This window comes from Rousettus aegyptiacus, unplaced genomic scaffold (assembly GCF_014176215.1).
Source record: "Rousettus aegyptiacus isolate mRouAeg1 unplaced genomic scaffold, mRouAeg1.p scaffold_m13_p_16, whole genome shotgun sequence".
NCBI classification, from domain to species: domain Eukaryota; kingdom Metazoa; phylum Chordata; class Mammalia; order Chiroptera; family Pteropodidae; genus Rousettus; species Rousettus aegyptiacus.
In genome coordinates, this window is record NW_023416291.1 from 5,684,826 (window position 1) to 5,698,565 (window position 13,740).

Genomic DNA, 13,740 nt, shown 5'->3' on the forward strand with positions numbered 1-13,740 from the left:
GAAAGACTGTCAGTGAGTCAATATGAAGGGTTTTGAGAGGGACAGTCTGTGAGACCCCACAATTTTTTATGTAGAATATTTTCTTTTTATGGGTTTTTGGAGGGAGAAAATCGTTAGTTTTTATCAGATACCTACCAGGATTTATGATCTCAAATAAGTTTAATAATCACTGTTCTAGAGACAACTAAGCTTGTTAGAAACATGAATTTAATCATGACTCTCCTAAGTTACAAAATTGCATTTCCTTCATAATGTTCTATAGATCATCTGTAAAGCATTTAACACAGTCTGGCATGCAGTAAGCACTCAGTAAACACTAGCTATTATTAGGAGTAAGCACTGGACAAGTTAACTGCAGGTGTGTAAAGATATTTTCTTCAAGAGGCTATGAATATTTTAAATCATGTGAAATTAATCTACTTGTAACATTTTAATTCATAAAGAGAAGTCAGATTCCTTGTAATTGTTTTGTTGTCCTAGGATAATGAAGTTACCAAAACTCTTTTGCCCTTGTACTGGCTCACTTACCTCCCTGGGAGAAGTAGTGCGGTGCTTAGAGACTGGTATTTCTACTGACTCCGAACTATCTTGTATTTTCTCGGCATCACTACAGTTTGTTATTCTTGCCTCATCCAGTCCCTGAGCAGGATATGAGAACCTGCCTTTCCATGACCCATGGTCTCTCCCAGGCTCAACTGGCACTCCAGTGACCTCCCCACTGACACTCACTCCCTTTTGCATGAACTAGAGTATGTAGTCTAAGGACCAAGGAAGACATCAAAGTATCTCACGAGTCTGTCAAAAACACACTTTTGGAAACTCCTTTGGGTCCTCAAATTGGAAGCATGCCCAGGGTGCATACATACTTTCAGAAGAGTTTACATAGGCATAGATCATTTTTAAGGAATCAATTTCCAGAATCTCAGCTTTGTAAGTATTCTTTCCTAAAATTGATTTATCTTGTAATATGCTCGCATTCCTAATAGTCTTTTTCCCAATAGGCATAGATGTTACCCACCCCAAATAGTACTCTAGAAATGAAAGCCACAGAAAGGTGAAACCTTTAATGACTCATTGAGCTTTTGTAAATGCATGAGACTTGCTGAATTTCTCTTTATTAATATTTCTGTTAAGGGTTAGGCTTTGGATATTTTTCATTGCTGTTCGGTGTGTTATTCAATGAGACAAGATGTTTTTTCTCAAATCAAATGCATGTTATAACTGTCCTTATTTCATTGATATAATATTTAAAATTTTGTATTTCCTATTTATATACAATCTTGTTTTTTAAAATAGTTGCCAGACGAATGTTTTTAGCAAACTAAAACGTTCTCTTTCATTAGATTTCGTTAAGAAGTTGGATCACAAGTCTTCTAAAGACATGCGTTTTCAATAAGACGTGTGGTGGAGACTCAGTCCGTTTCTCGCGTCCACGTCTCCTTCCCCTGGCGCACACTGCTGGACTGCACGCCACCCTCCTGCTGTCTCAGGTTCGCCAGTATAACTGGTTCTGGGTATTGGAAGGCAGAGGAAGGAAGGGGCACCACTTCCAGACCTGCCCACATGCCCTCTCCGTGCTCATTCTTTCTTTTCCTGGCCCTGTGGAAGCCACATATTGAGGACAGCAGAGCACCAAGATGGGAGAACCTATGTCCCTGAATCACCACCTAGTCCCTTTTGGGACTGTGATTATCAAGAAAGTCTTTTATTGTATTAAGCCATCAAGAATTTGGAGTTTATTGTTACAGTAGCTAGTATTCCCTTAACTAATAAAAAATTTACTGCCCATATTTAATAATTATAAAAATGTGCACGCATATGTTGTCTTGATCTATTATGTATTAATAATTGTAATAACTCAATCCAGAAAAAAAAAAAACATTTATTTACTAGAACCACATATGGTCAGAGTAACATAAATAGAATTTTAAATAATATACTTATTTTTGTTGCAGATATCTGGTGATCAATAAGACTTTCAAACATTAAAATATATTAGGATAAAAACCTGGAGAAAATGGAATGGAAATAGAAGTTCAAGGAGAAAAGGGAAAGGTGTAAGTTTTCTAAATGTTAAAGAAGAGCTTTCTCAGACATTTTTTAAAATGACTTTAAATGTTATATTTCAAGTTTACTGGATTCAGTTAAAAATGATGTTTATAATTTTATATGTAATGTCAGTGTTTATAACGCTGGAAATTATGATCTTTGCAACCAAAAAAATGAAAAAAAATTTAAATATCAACTTTAAATGTGAAGGTTACATAACTTTATGGAAATTATTTTAGAGGGTTTTCAAGCAAAAAATTTGAAGACTGATGGGAGGAGAGAAAGTGCAGACTCTGAAGATAAGTAGCTCTGCATCTGAATTCTGTTTCGGCTCTATCGCTGGGTGCATCAGGTTGACCTGCCCTTGTTCTACTCCAATATTTAACAGAAAACACATATAAATTATTTACCCTCTGGCACTAACCTGTTTTTGCTGTTAAAATCTTAACTACTAATAAGAGGAGGAAAAGCCACTCAGGTGAAAATTAATTCATCAAGATCCTTATTTTTTGAGAGTGAAAGAAAAATTAGGTAAAGAGAGGAAATGACTTTATTTGGGAGAAAAGGGATAATTATAGAACGTGTGGCATGAACCAAAGGAAGAAGCTTTGTTACATGGCGTGATGGAATGGGAAGGGACTTCATTTGGGAGAACACTAGGAAGGATGCCAGGCTCTATGTAAAGGAAAAATGAGAGGGAAGCATAAATTTGCTTTAACTTACATTGGTCCTAGTCCACTATGTAATTAAAATAGTGCTCCAACTTTAAAGTTACTCAAGATTGCTTTTAAGTCGGGGTAACTGTTTTATATGTACCATAAATAGCATGTACTTTATGAATCTCCTCCATCGTGTTCCACGTGACTTCTATTTTAGGGCACTCCAAAGTGATACCAGAAAGTTACTAGGTCAACTGCCAGCTATGTTTGTTTCCTTTATAATTCTTTCACATCGCTAAGAGAATTCAAGACATTAAGTGTGACAGTTCTTTACCTAATACCTCTGATTACAGTGTGGACCTACTGAGCCAGGAGATGCATGTTAGTGGTCATGCCTGGAACAGAAGCTCGGGAGGGCTGTGAAATTGATAAATTCATGCCCGGTAAACAGGACAAATGTGGTTAAAACAGTACCTGATGTCACTTGACCTTCTTATTACTTCATTAGGTACCTTAAACTGAGATTTTGCACTGGAGTTCTTGTATTTTGGAAGGAATTGGAGAGAGTCACAGGAGAACAATATTTTTTAAAAAGTTTGCCAAAGTTTTGGGGAGTATAAATTGATACAAAAGCTTTATAATTGAAAACTTAGCAATAGCTTTCAAAATTTCAAGTGTGTTTACCATTATACCCAGCAATTCCACTTCAGGAATTTACCCGACACATAATAACTTGTACACATGTGCAAAGATGTACATACTAGTATAGTCATGAAAACATTTTTTAATAGTGTAAGGTTAGAAAGAAACAACTAGAATGTCTATCCATAAGAGGCTGACTGTTACAGTATGGCCATAAAATAGGATTCCATGAAGTATGGGATATTCTTTAAGGAATACCATAAAAAATAATCTCCAAGATATGTTAAATGAAAAAAGCAAGGCATACAGCATTGTTTCTAGAATTTCACCTTTTGATTAAAAAAATACACATATCTGCTTCTACACAAATAAAAAAGCCCTAGAAGGAAAAAACGAGCAAGTGATAATGTTAACCTTGAGGAGATCTGAGTAACTAGGGGGTTGGGTAGAAGGGAGACTTTTTACCCTATTCCTTTTGAATTTAGTGCTATATATATATTTTCAAAAAAGACTTTTTAAAGTTTTTAAGCTTCACAAGACTGACAAATTAAGATGTATTACTATCGATTCATCTTAAAATCCCTTTGGTTTTGCTATAAAGACAATATAGCGGCTTTATATTGGGATTTTAAGCAGGAAGTAAGAAATTTTGCTCCTTTCTTCCCCTTCAGTGCTCTAAACCAACTCATATGCATGCCCGGTAGTCAGACAGAAGGGGAGCAGAATTTGTATCACACCCAGTAATGCTGGGTCTGACAACTGGGTTTAATATTCACTCCTTTGCTCAGAAAATTAAATATACCCATCTGGAGACAGCTGGACCAGTCAGTGCAGGCTTCTCCTCAGAGACAAGGGCTCACCATCTAGAACAGGAAGAGGACGCGAAGAGGGAAAACTGGTCAGGTCTACAGGGCGTTCAGCCGGGCAGAGGAAGGGAGAGAGGCGCTGGGGAGGGCAGCTCAGTTCTGAGGCCTCACCAGTCCCTCGCACGTGGCGCAGAGTGGAGAGCAGAGAGGGAGCAAACTACTCTCCCGGCGGAAGGGTTTTAGTTTCTATTCTGTGGACTCGGGCGGGAATGTTGGAAAGAGGACAGACTGATTTCTCCTGGAAGGACCCAGTATTGCTGCCATCCAGGGCTGTTTGCTGCTAATCACCTGTGCAAGTGATCTCTCCTAATTTCACTGTGTCATCTAGTCACACTGGCTTGATCACCATCCTTCCTGCCTTCTGCACACAGTTTTCCTCATCCCCCTCCCACCCCAACAGTTGTTGCCTTTTCAGGTCCAGGTCCCCATAAAGCTCTGTTCCTCGGAGGCCTTTTGAAATGTGTTCTCCCACCCGTACTTTGCCCCTACCATGTGTTACCTGTCTGGTTACATTTCTTTGTGGCTGTAGGCTCTACTACCTTTGCTTTTCAGTCCTAACATGATCAATTAAGGAAAGCTTAACTTAAAAAAAAAAAAAAGAGAGAGAGAGAGAGGCCCTTTGGGTTGCAGTTATACAATTTTTGCTCAGGAAACTAAGTTTTATAGCTTTTGACTCGTTTTAATATCCCAAATACAGTACAGAAGACAATGTGTAGTGGAGGGACTGCATCTTAGTGTGCAATGAGGGAAATCTAATCTCGCTCCCAGCTCCCAGCTCCTGTTTCCCAGGGTACTATGACAATTGTTTGTTCATAGATGCCCCATAAGCTCTTGGAGGCAGCTGAGAATTAAGTTGCTTATTAATTCATTTAGTCTTGACCTACATATGGTTGAATAATCACAGGGCCATCTGTCCTCCTTAATTAACATGCAGAGATGAGGAGATTTCTCTCTACCTTCTGTGTATCGCATGTGAATCTTGTCGGGAAGGCGGAAAGCAACTTGCTGCCAGAGGCCTGGCAGATTCTTCTAAAGGAAACCAACAGCTAATGGGGAGGGCGTTTGTCGTTTTGGCTTGTTTTGTCTTTCTAAAAAGGCCTCCTGTTGTGACTAGCCCTTGCTATTTCACCAGCCAAAGGCAATCTTATAAATGAATACGCAATAGTATGTTTCCTTTCAGGTTCAGGAGACAGAGTTTCCCAGATGCCTGTTGAGTTTCGTCTCTCACTGGCTTCCATGTGTCTCGTACGGTCCTCACGCTTGCCTGTGTGAAATAGGCGGGCTGAAGCAGTCCATTACAGAGTGCAGCTTCCTCATGGTTGTTCACATGACAGGTGATGGGTTAAAAAGCTGTCAGTTCAAACTAGACAAATCCTTATTGATGGCCCTCGGAGTATATCTGAACGTTTATGAACAGAAAATCCCACTTAACAGTTGTCGAGGACCTCACCAAATAATGTTTCACAGGTCTGGTGAGCAGGATGACCAGTAGTCACATAGATGATGATAGCCACCAGTCAGTGTGCCTCACTGTACACCAAGGACTGCCACACACTTTATGTCACTTGAGCCTCACTCAGTACATCCACGCAGGGCAGAGGTGTACTCTTCAGTTTATAGATCAATGAAAATAAGTAAACTGAGCCCTAGAGAGGTAAGATACTTGTTAAGGATCACTGCTTTGAAGTACAGAGATGAAACTAGAACCCTGATTCTGGTCTCCTCATGAAATAGTATCTCCAACATAGTACCCTAATGGGGTTTCCATGCATCCCTTAATTACAGTGCCCTATTCTATGACTGTCTTTCATTTGCTCAGTTTTTGTGGGTTGGCAATTTGCACAGCTTTGCTGGAGTGGCTCTCCAGGCTTCTTGTGTGTGATCACTCATGCAGCTGCAGCTGTTTGGGAATTGTCTGGGGCCAGACCCTCCAAGATGGCCTGACTCACATGCCTGGCGTCTCAGGTGGGATGGCTGGGCCTCTCTCTCCACAAGCCTGTCATCCCAGTCTTCTCCACACATGGCGGAAACTTTGCAAGAGGATTAGAACAGAAGCTGTGAGGTTTCTTGAGCTTGGGCTCAGCAGTCACGTGGCACTTCTAGTACATTTTGTTGGTCAAAGCGAGTCACAGGGCCAGTCCAGATTCAAGAGGTGAAGAAATAGATTTCACATCTTGATGTGAGGAGCTACAAAGAATTTGGGGCCATTTTACGTCTCACAAAGGTAAATGTAAGGCAAAGATAGAGATTGGGTTGGGTTACAAGGAAAGGGAAGTTCTTGATCTTGCATTCTTGAGTGCATGGTTTGAATATGTACCTGCTCCGTAAGGTTGCAGAGGGGCCATGTCGAACCAAGTTTTCATGTCCTTGTGAGCGATATTACTGCAAAAGGACTGAGCTTCCAGAAAGGGTGTCTGCCTGACTCATTCCAGTGAGTTACTTCTTGGCTGCTTCAACATGCCAAGGTAAGAATGCCCAGGTAAGAAACCCAGTTTTAGAGCCCTAAAACTTAGATCTTGCTTAGTATGAGGAGACATATAAAGGGCATGACTTTTGAATAGCTTAGGGCCATAATTTAAGTCTTAAACAGGTAAGATTTTTGTGACATTATCCCTTCTTTACAAGGAGTTCAGGGTACATGATTTGTTTCAGCAAGATACGGCCCCCTGCAAGGGAAGTCCTGACTGCAGGGTTGGCGTTCAGAAATGAAGCCAGTTTGGAGGTGTATTTTGAATGCCCGTGTTTTAAATGCCTCATGCACAATGAAATGGCACAGATTAGAGTTGGGATTTGTAAGCTCTGAAGAATCGATGCCTAAGAGTTTGGAGTTTACATAGTTCGTTTTTGATCTCACTGGGAAAGTAAGAGTCTGTGCTCCCAGGAATGAAGGCAGAGGGTGGTGTGAAATGGACTCCTGGCTCCTTTCCTCTCCTGGAGTGGCCTCGCCCTCTGCCCCAACAGATCAGCCCTATCCTCCCCAGGGTCCTCTGGGAACTCAGAGCCAGTGGGCGCGATGGATTTGGGCCCCCTAATCTGATGCCGACTTCCTTTCTGCCAACGTAGTTAAACACACGTGAGCACTACAAGGTGTCATAAACAGAGGAAACAATCGCTTGATAGTAAGTACACTTTTTAACTTTCATTCTGACTCTTAACTGACACATTTACAGTACCACTTGTGAAAATGAAAATTTCAGTATCCTTGCTGGGCCCACTGAAATTTTCCATCCTGATCCTTTACTAGCTACATTTGGATTAAGAAACGCATCGTTCCTTTTAGCCTTGGGATCCACTTGAGAATTCTTACCAGGACTTAAATTTCTGTTCTTTCTTGTAAGGCACAGCATATGTTTGTCATCTTCTAAGCACCCCAGTGAGTGTGCTGACTGATGTTACTCTCTCAGAGTGCAAACCGTCTTTTCCACCTGACAATAACTCATGCTGTCTCTCACTGGGGCCTGGTCACGCCAGCTGTGTGTACACTTCTTGAGAAGGCAGATTTTTGTGAAAACCTTTCCCACACAAACAGAAACAGGCATTGGCTCGTTCAGATACGATTGCCAGCAACTTTTCTCTTTTAACCTCTGGGACACAATTGCATCAGCTCAAAACCCGTCTGGTTAAGAATGAGTACCTCCTAGCTTGGTGGATTGCAAAATGCCCATGTACCCCATGTGCATCTGCCTTGGCCTCCGATTCCTAAAAGATTCACAAGCTGACTGGTTCTGACCCAGCCTCATAAAGGTGGGCTTCCCCTGGTGGGACCTGGAGTGATCCCCAACGCAGGTTATACGCCTTTCAGAGTAGCCTCAAGGGCTGTGTTTCTGGAGCTAACCAAAAGAATAAGTGTTGCTTTAGGACAGACCTAATTTAGCTAAATTTGTCATTTATCCATTCATTCATTCACTCATTTGTTCATTCATACTTATGGGCAGATACCGTCCTAGGGCTGGAGGCACAAGGATAAGATTCAATTTCCACTCTTAAGAGCTCCTGCAACAGGGCGAAGGTCTATAAGAGAGGGAAGGGGACAGAGACAAACAAATAGATGTGAATAATACAGAACCCCTTCCCCCAACTTTTAAAAATGTGAAATAAGTTTTATCTTGCTGTAGCAAATAAAAGTTTGATCCATTCATTCATTTAATCAGCAAACATTTGCCGAATGCCTGCTTCTTCCCAGGCTCTGCCCTGTATCAGGTACTGTGTCTGCAAGGTCTGCACTTAAGGAGCAGCCTGGGGCCAAGGCTGGGAATATCATATAAGTACCCTCCCTCCCTCTCCCTCTTCCCCTCTCTGATGGCCCTTTCACCTCGTGATGGACACCAACAGCACGAGATGAGGTGGCAGCATCCTTACCCTTTTGGAGTCTAAAGGAGAACATGCATTGGAAAGGGAACTTCAAAAAGAAGCAGATCCACAGCATTAAACATCACTCTCAGCCAGGCCAATCATTTGCCTCCCTTTGCCTTTAAACACACATGTAGCTTCATTCAAGGCAGTGAGGCAGCAACTCCAGTTACTGGAAGAAGGGTCTTATTTCCTTCCCTATATGACACCCAGTGAAGACATCTGTACAAATATGTCCCTGCTTTTTAGATTACCACTTTTCCCTCCATACTTTAGTTCGGTGACTCACATAGAAAAAGGGTAAACTATGTTTGTAAATAGAGATATTCTAAGTACTGAGGAGCTGTTTGAAATCATTATATGGAAAATGAAACTTGAAGTAGTTAAAAAAAAAAAAAGGTAGATTTTACATATAATATTATGGGACTATTTCCAAAATACACAAATAGGTTAAACAAGTTTGCAAAATAAAATAACCATTGGATGCCACTTATGTTTTTTGAAAAAAGGGGAGGGAAAAATGATAATATGGTAACAGTGTTTACTGTGTGCCAGGCACTGTTCCAAGTGCTTTGCCTAGATGAACTCATTTGATCCCCAGAACAACCCAATGTATTTGGGTACTGTTATTTTCTCTTAAAGATTTGAGAACGGGGGTGGGGGGGGGAGGATGGAGAAGTTGAACCTCTTGCCTAAAGTCACAGCTAGGATTTAAACCCAGGCAATTTGTCTGCAGATTCTGGAACTGAAGTGTTATAACATTTCTGTAAATACAGCTATATGAATGATTTCATGCTACCTCTGTTAAGTTTATAATTAAAAATATATATATTTAAAAATCAATCTTGGGGTCAATTTAAGGGTTTCTGAATAAAATCACTAGATTATGCTCTTCTGAATTTCACACTGACTTTGGTATCATCGAAAGCAGAATTGTGTTTGTCTTTCCTCTTGAGCAGTCTTGTGACCTTTGATGGAATTTTATTTCAGAAGTTAGATCAAAAGTTATCTCAGATTGTATCTGAAACAATGGGGGGGCATGTTGGTAAAAGTATTACATTTTGTGGCAGAAATGTCTTTCAGAATTCGGAAACTGAAGCCCAGCTGGCCATATCAGATCAAGTATTGAGTACTGAATAAATAAAGAGGGGATTTGCCATTTAATTGTGAAACTGAAGTAAAACTTTAAAAATCTCATATGTAACTAATAATTAGGAGATAGTATATTAGGGTTGTCCAGAGGCAGAGGCCAATTGGAGATTACATAAATATAGATAGATAAATCTTTGAATAGATAGATAGATAAATAATGAGGGGATATTTTAAGGAATTGACATGCAATTGTGGGTGCTGACAAGTCTGAAATCTGTAGGGCTGGCAAGCTGGAAATTCAGGTAGAGTTAATGTGGCAGTCTTGAAATCCACAGGGCATGTCAGCCAGCTGAAAACTCAGGCAGCATTTCTATGTGTCAGTCGTGGGGCAAAAATGTTTCTTTTGGGGAAACCTCAGTCTTTGCTCTTAAGGTCTTCAACTGATTGGCTGAGACCTACCCACAATATAGTGGATCATCTGTTTAATTTAAAGTCAACAGACTGTAAATGTTAATCATATATAGATACCTTCACAGCAACATCTAGTGTTTAACCAAACAACGGGGCTCATGGACTAGCCCAGCCGACACAGTTAATTCCAATTTGACCTAAATTCTGACTGCTCAAGAATATATTAGAGATAGGAGTCTAGTGTTCTTTGCATTTAGAATGAAGTTTTCATTTGCTTTAAAAGAAACACAGTCATGTGAGGAAAATCTTTGAACAGGACATCTGCAATATATTTAGCCATTCTAATCACTAGTGTTCGCTTAATAGTAGTAGGTTGGGTTGTGATGATTCATGGAAGTTGAAAGAAAATTAAAACAATGCACACAGATCTGTGAAGCTAAATGGCAAATACAATGAAGTTATTGCTGCGATGTAGCATTTTCCATTTTGCTCTTAGTTAAACTTATGTGCCGTGTTCTTACTGTTCTGCAGTGAAGTTGGTCAGTAATGAGGTGTTTTCAATTTAATATAATCCCTTAGTTCCATCTCTGACATCTCATCTACAGATAGAACTAAGTTATGCAAATAATTTCAGGATAACTTCCAAACCACAAGTCCAGATTCTAAATTAATTACAAGTTGGGCATGTGACAGTATTAATGTGATCTGTGACTCCTGGCATTATAGCTGAACTTTAGTATTGCACTGAGGCTGTTCCTAAATATTACTTTGTTACTGGTAAACTGTGGGAAAGCTAGTAAATATTTTTTTTTCAGATTTAAGGCTATCAATTTAATTAACAAAAGTTTATTTGGATTGTTACTTTAATTAAGAAAATTATATACCACCTAAAAAGGTTCTGTCCTTCTACCACTGCAGAGTAGAGGAAGGGAGGGAAGAGTGTGTAGTATGTCATGGAGTGGTGGCCTTTATCTTATTTCTCACCTGTGTAGATACTGTTAGCCCCTTTCTACAAATGAGGAAAATTAGGCTCAGGGAAGTTCAGAAACTTGCTCAAGGTCACTAGAAAGAGGCAGGCCCCCTGCCAAGATTAAACTTGTTCTACTACTGATACATTGCTCTTGCATTTCTCACATGAGAAAGGTAATTGATTCCTCTTATCTTGCTTTTCTCTTGTAGCACGGTCAGGTCGGAAGGGCAAGGGTCTTCTCCTACAAGTAAGGCATTTCTTCCCACGCAAGTACAGCAGGCTGGACTGTTTTCATTATACTTTTATTACATTGCAGATTGTCTTTGGCAAGATCAAACTTAAACTTGCTTCTCGTCTACCTTGTCTTTTTTTCTAAATTACCACTGAGACTAGACAAGAGACTGCAATGAGTGCCTTTGTAGCAGGATGGGAGGTGGGGGACATAGTGGGAGGGAGCAAAGGACCCCCTGGGTAGGATTCCAAAGGCACTGATGTTTTTAGTTAAAAGGAAAAACAGGGGAGTCCTCTTTCCCTGTCTTCCCTTTGGTCAGCCCTGTGACTAAGCCTGTAGGTGCGGCTGAGCTGTTTTGGTTAGATGTGTCCTCGGGCCAGGGTGGGACTGTGGCACATACAGCTTCATCCACTTGTGTCATGAAGATCATGAAGACCGATCTGCATCTGGTCATCATATTGCATTGCTAGACATTTATAGTACTGTATGGTTCTACCTTGAATTATATTCATAAACTGAAAGGGTACTTGAGACCATCTAGCCAGTGTTTTTCCAATTTTTTGTTGTTTTTGTAGCACGAAAACTTCAAATTCTTGCTTGCATGCTCAATGAACACAAACAAGAGGCACAGCCCTGGCGCCCCCCAGTCCTTGATGTTTCCTCGGTGCCCCCACTTAAAAACTAGTGATATTAGTCTACCTTGTCATTTTACAAATTTAACAAAAATATTTTGAGCAAATACTGTGTGTCTAGCAATGTGATGTTTAGGAAAAACGCTGGGCCTAGAACAGTACTCTTGGCCCTTGGTTGATCGGGGAGACAGATTATTACAACATAGTAAATTCAGTGAAACAGTAGCACCTGCGATGCTACGGGGCCATGCAATCGCTGAGTCTGAGCCTCAGTCTCTAAATCTGAGCAAATTAGCTAGGAGGGCAGTTAACTTGCGAAGGTCTGAGGCAGAGTATAATCCAGACTGAAGAACTGAGTTGGTAAGTTGCTGGAGTACATTCTGGAAGGTATGAGTCATTTTATGTAGCAGATATTGCAGTGGGAAGTGAGGAAGAGGGCCTACACTTTGTCCTGCTTCCTCAGAGAGCCACAGAAGGCCTGTAAAGTAGAGAACAAAGTCCTCTTTGTTTTCACTTGCCAAAAGGGACTCTGAATTTGGTAACAAGAAGGGTAGTAGGAAAACCTACCTGTAGTTCTCCAATAGAAGCAAATTTGAGGGGGAAATTATGCATTCATTTTGAAGTTACCAGTAGAGATGTCCACCCTGACTGGATGGGTAGGATGTAGGAAAGGTTAATTTTGCTTAATTCTTGATTTTTGGTTCACATTTTCTTAATTCTTTTCTGTTTACTGAGCATTATTACTTTTATGACTAGGCAAAAGCATAGCTACTTTGGGTTTTAAATTGTTACCTTTCAAACTTTGCTTTCCTCCAATTTTCTTTAACCAAACTGGCACCATATATGGGATTTCTTGCATTTTCACTAAAACTTGCATTTGGGAACAATATTGTGTAGCCATTAAAATCATACTTTGAAAAAAAAAAAAAAACCCATGCAAATATTTACGTCTTCTTAGACCAAACTTCATAATTTGGTGTAGTTGGGTTCTATGCAAATACAGCACCATAGAAAAATCTCTTGAGAATGAAAGTGTTCACAGCACGGCAAGTGCGCTCTTGAATGGAGCAATCCTGTGCAACCTGATGTTCTCCCCGGCACCAGTGATGACAGAACAAATGCAAAGCTGCCATCTGGCCCAGGGTCTCCTCAGTGTCCCACAGGAGTGTGGCTAAGACACAGGCCTTTCTAACATTGCTTGGGGGTGACGAGTCTTGTCTGAAAACGGTAAAGTCAGGATGTCTTTACTTGAACTTTCTCATAACAAATCTATCGTAATCTGTGATTAATGTCATCTACCAAACTGATAGCTGACCTGAATGAAACATATATACTCAAAAGCTGTGTTTGAGCATTTACTTTTAATTCATTAGAGAAAAAGAACTATCACTGTAATATTCAATGACTCTTATTTCCACTATGCTCAAAGCAACTAAAAAAAAATTATATATTCCTTATTACGGTATTACCCACTTATTCTGATCCATAATGGCTGCGGAAGGTTATACACTGTTAACATGTCAATGGCACATATTTCTAGCAGTTTGCTGCACTTTTGTTATCAAGAGGTAAATGGACTAATTGGATAAGGAGAGTCTGATTCAATGCCCGACTTTCTAGACAACAATTTTTTCCAATACTAGTTCAGCATATTGACTTCAGCTTTCTAGATTGCGGGTTAGAGGTAAATATAGTGTCGGGTTCTGTATATTTCAAAAAAAAGGTGTGCAGAATTAGTCAGAAGAACATAAGCAGCCTTTTTTTAACACCACAGTCAAGGTTTTAAAAACTTTTGTATCTGAATGGGTTCATTTCCCAGTAGAAACTGGCTAGTACA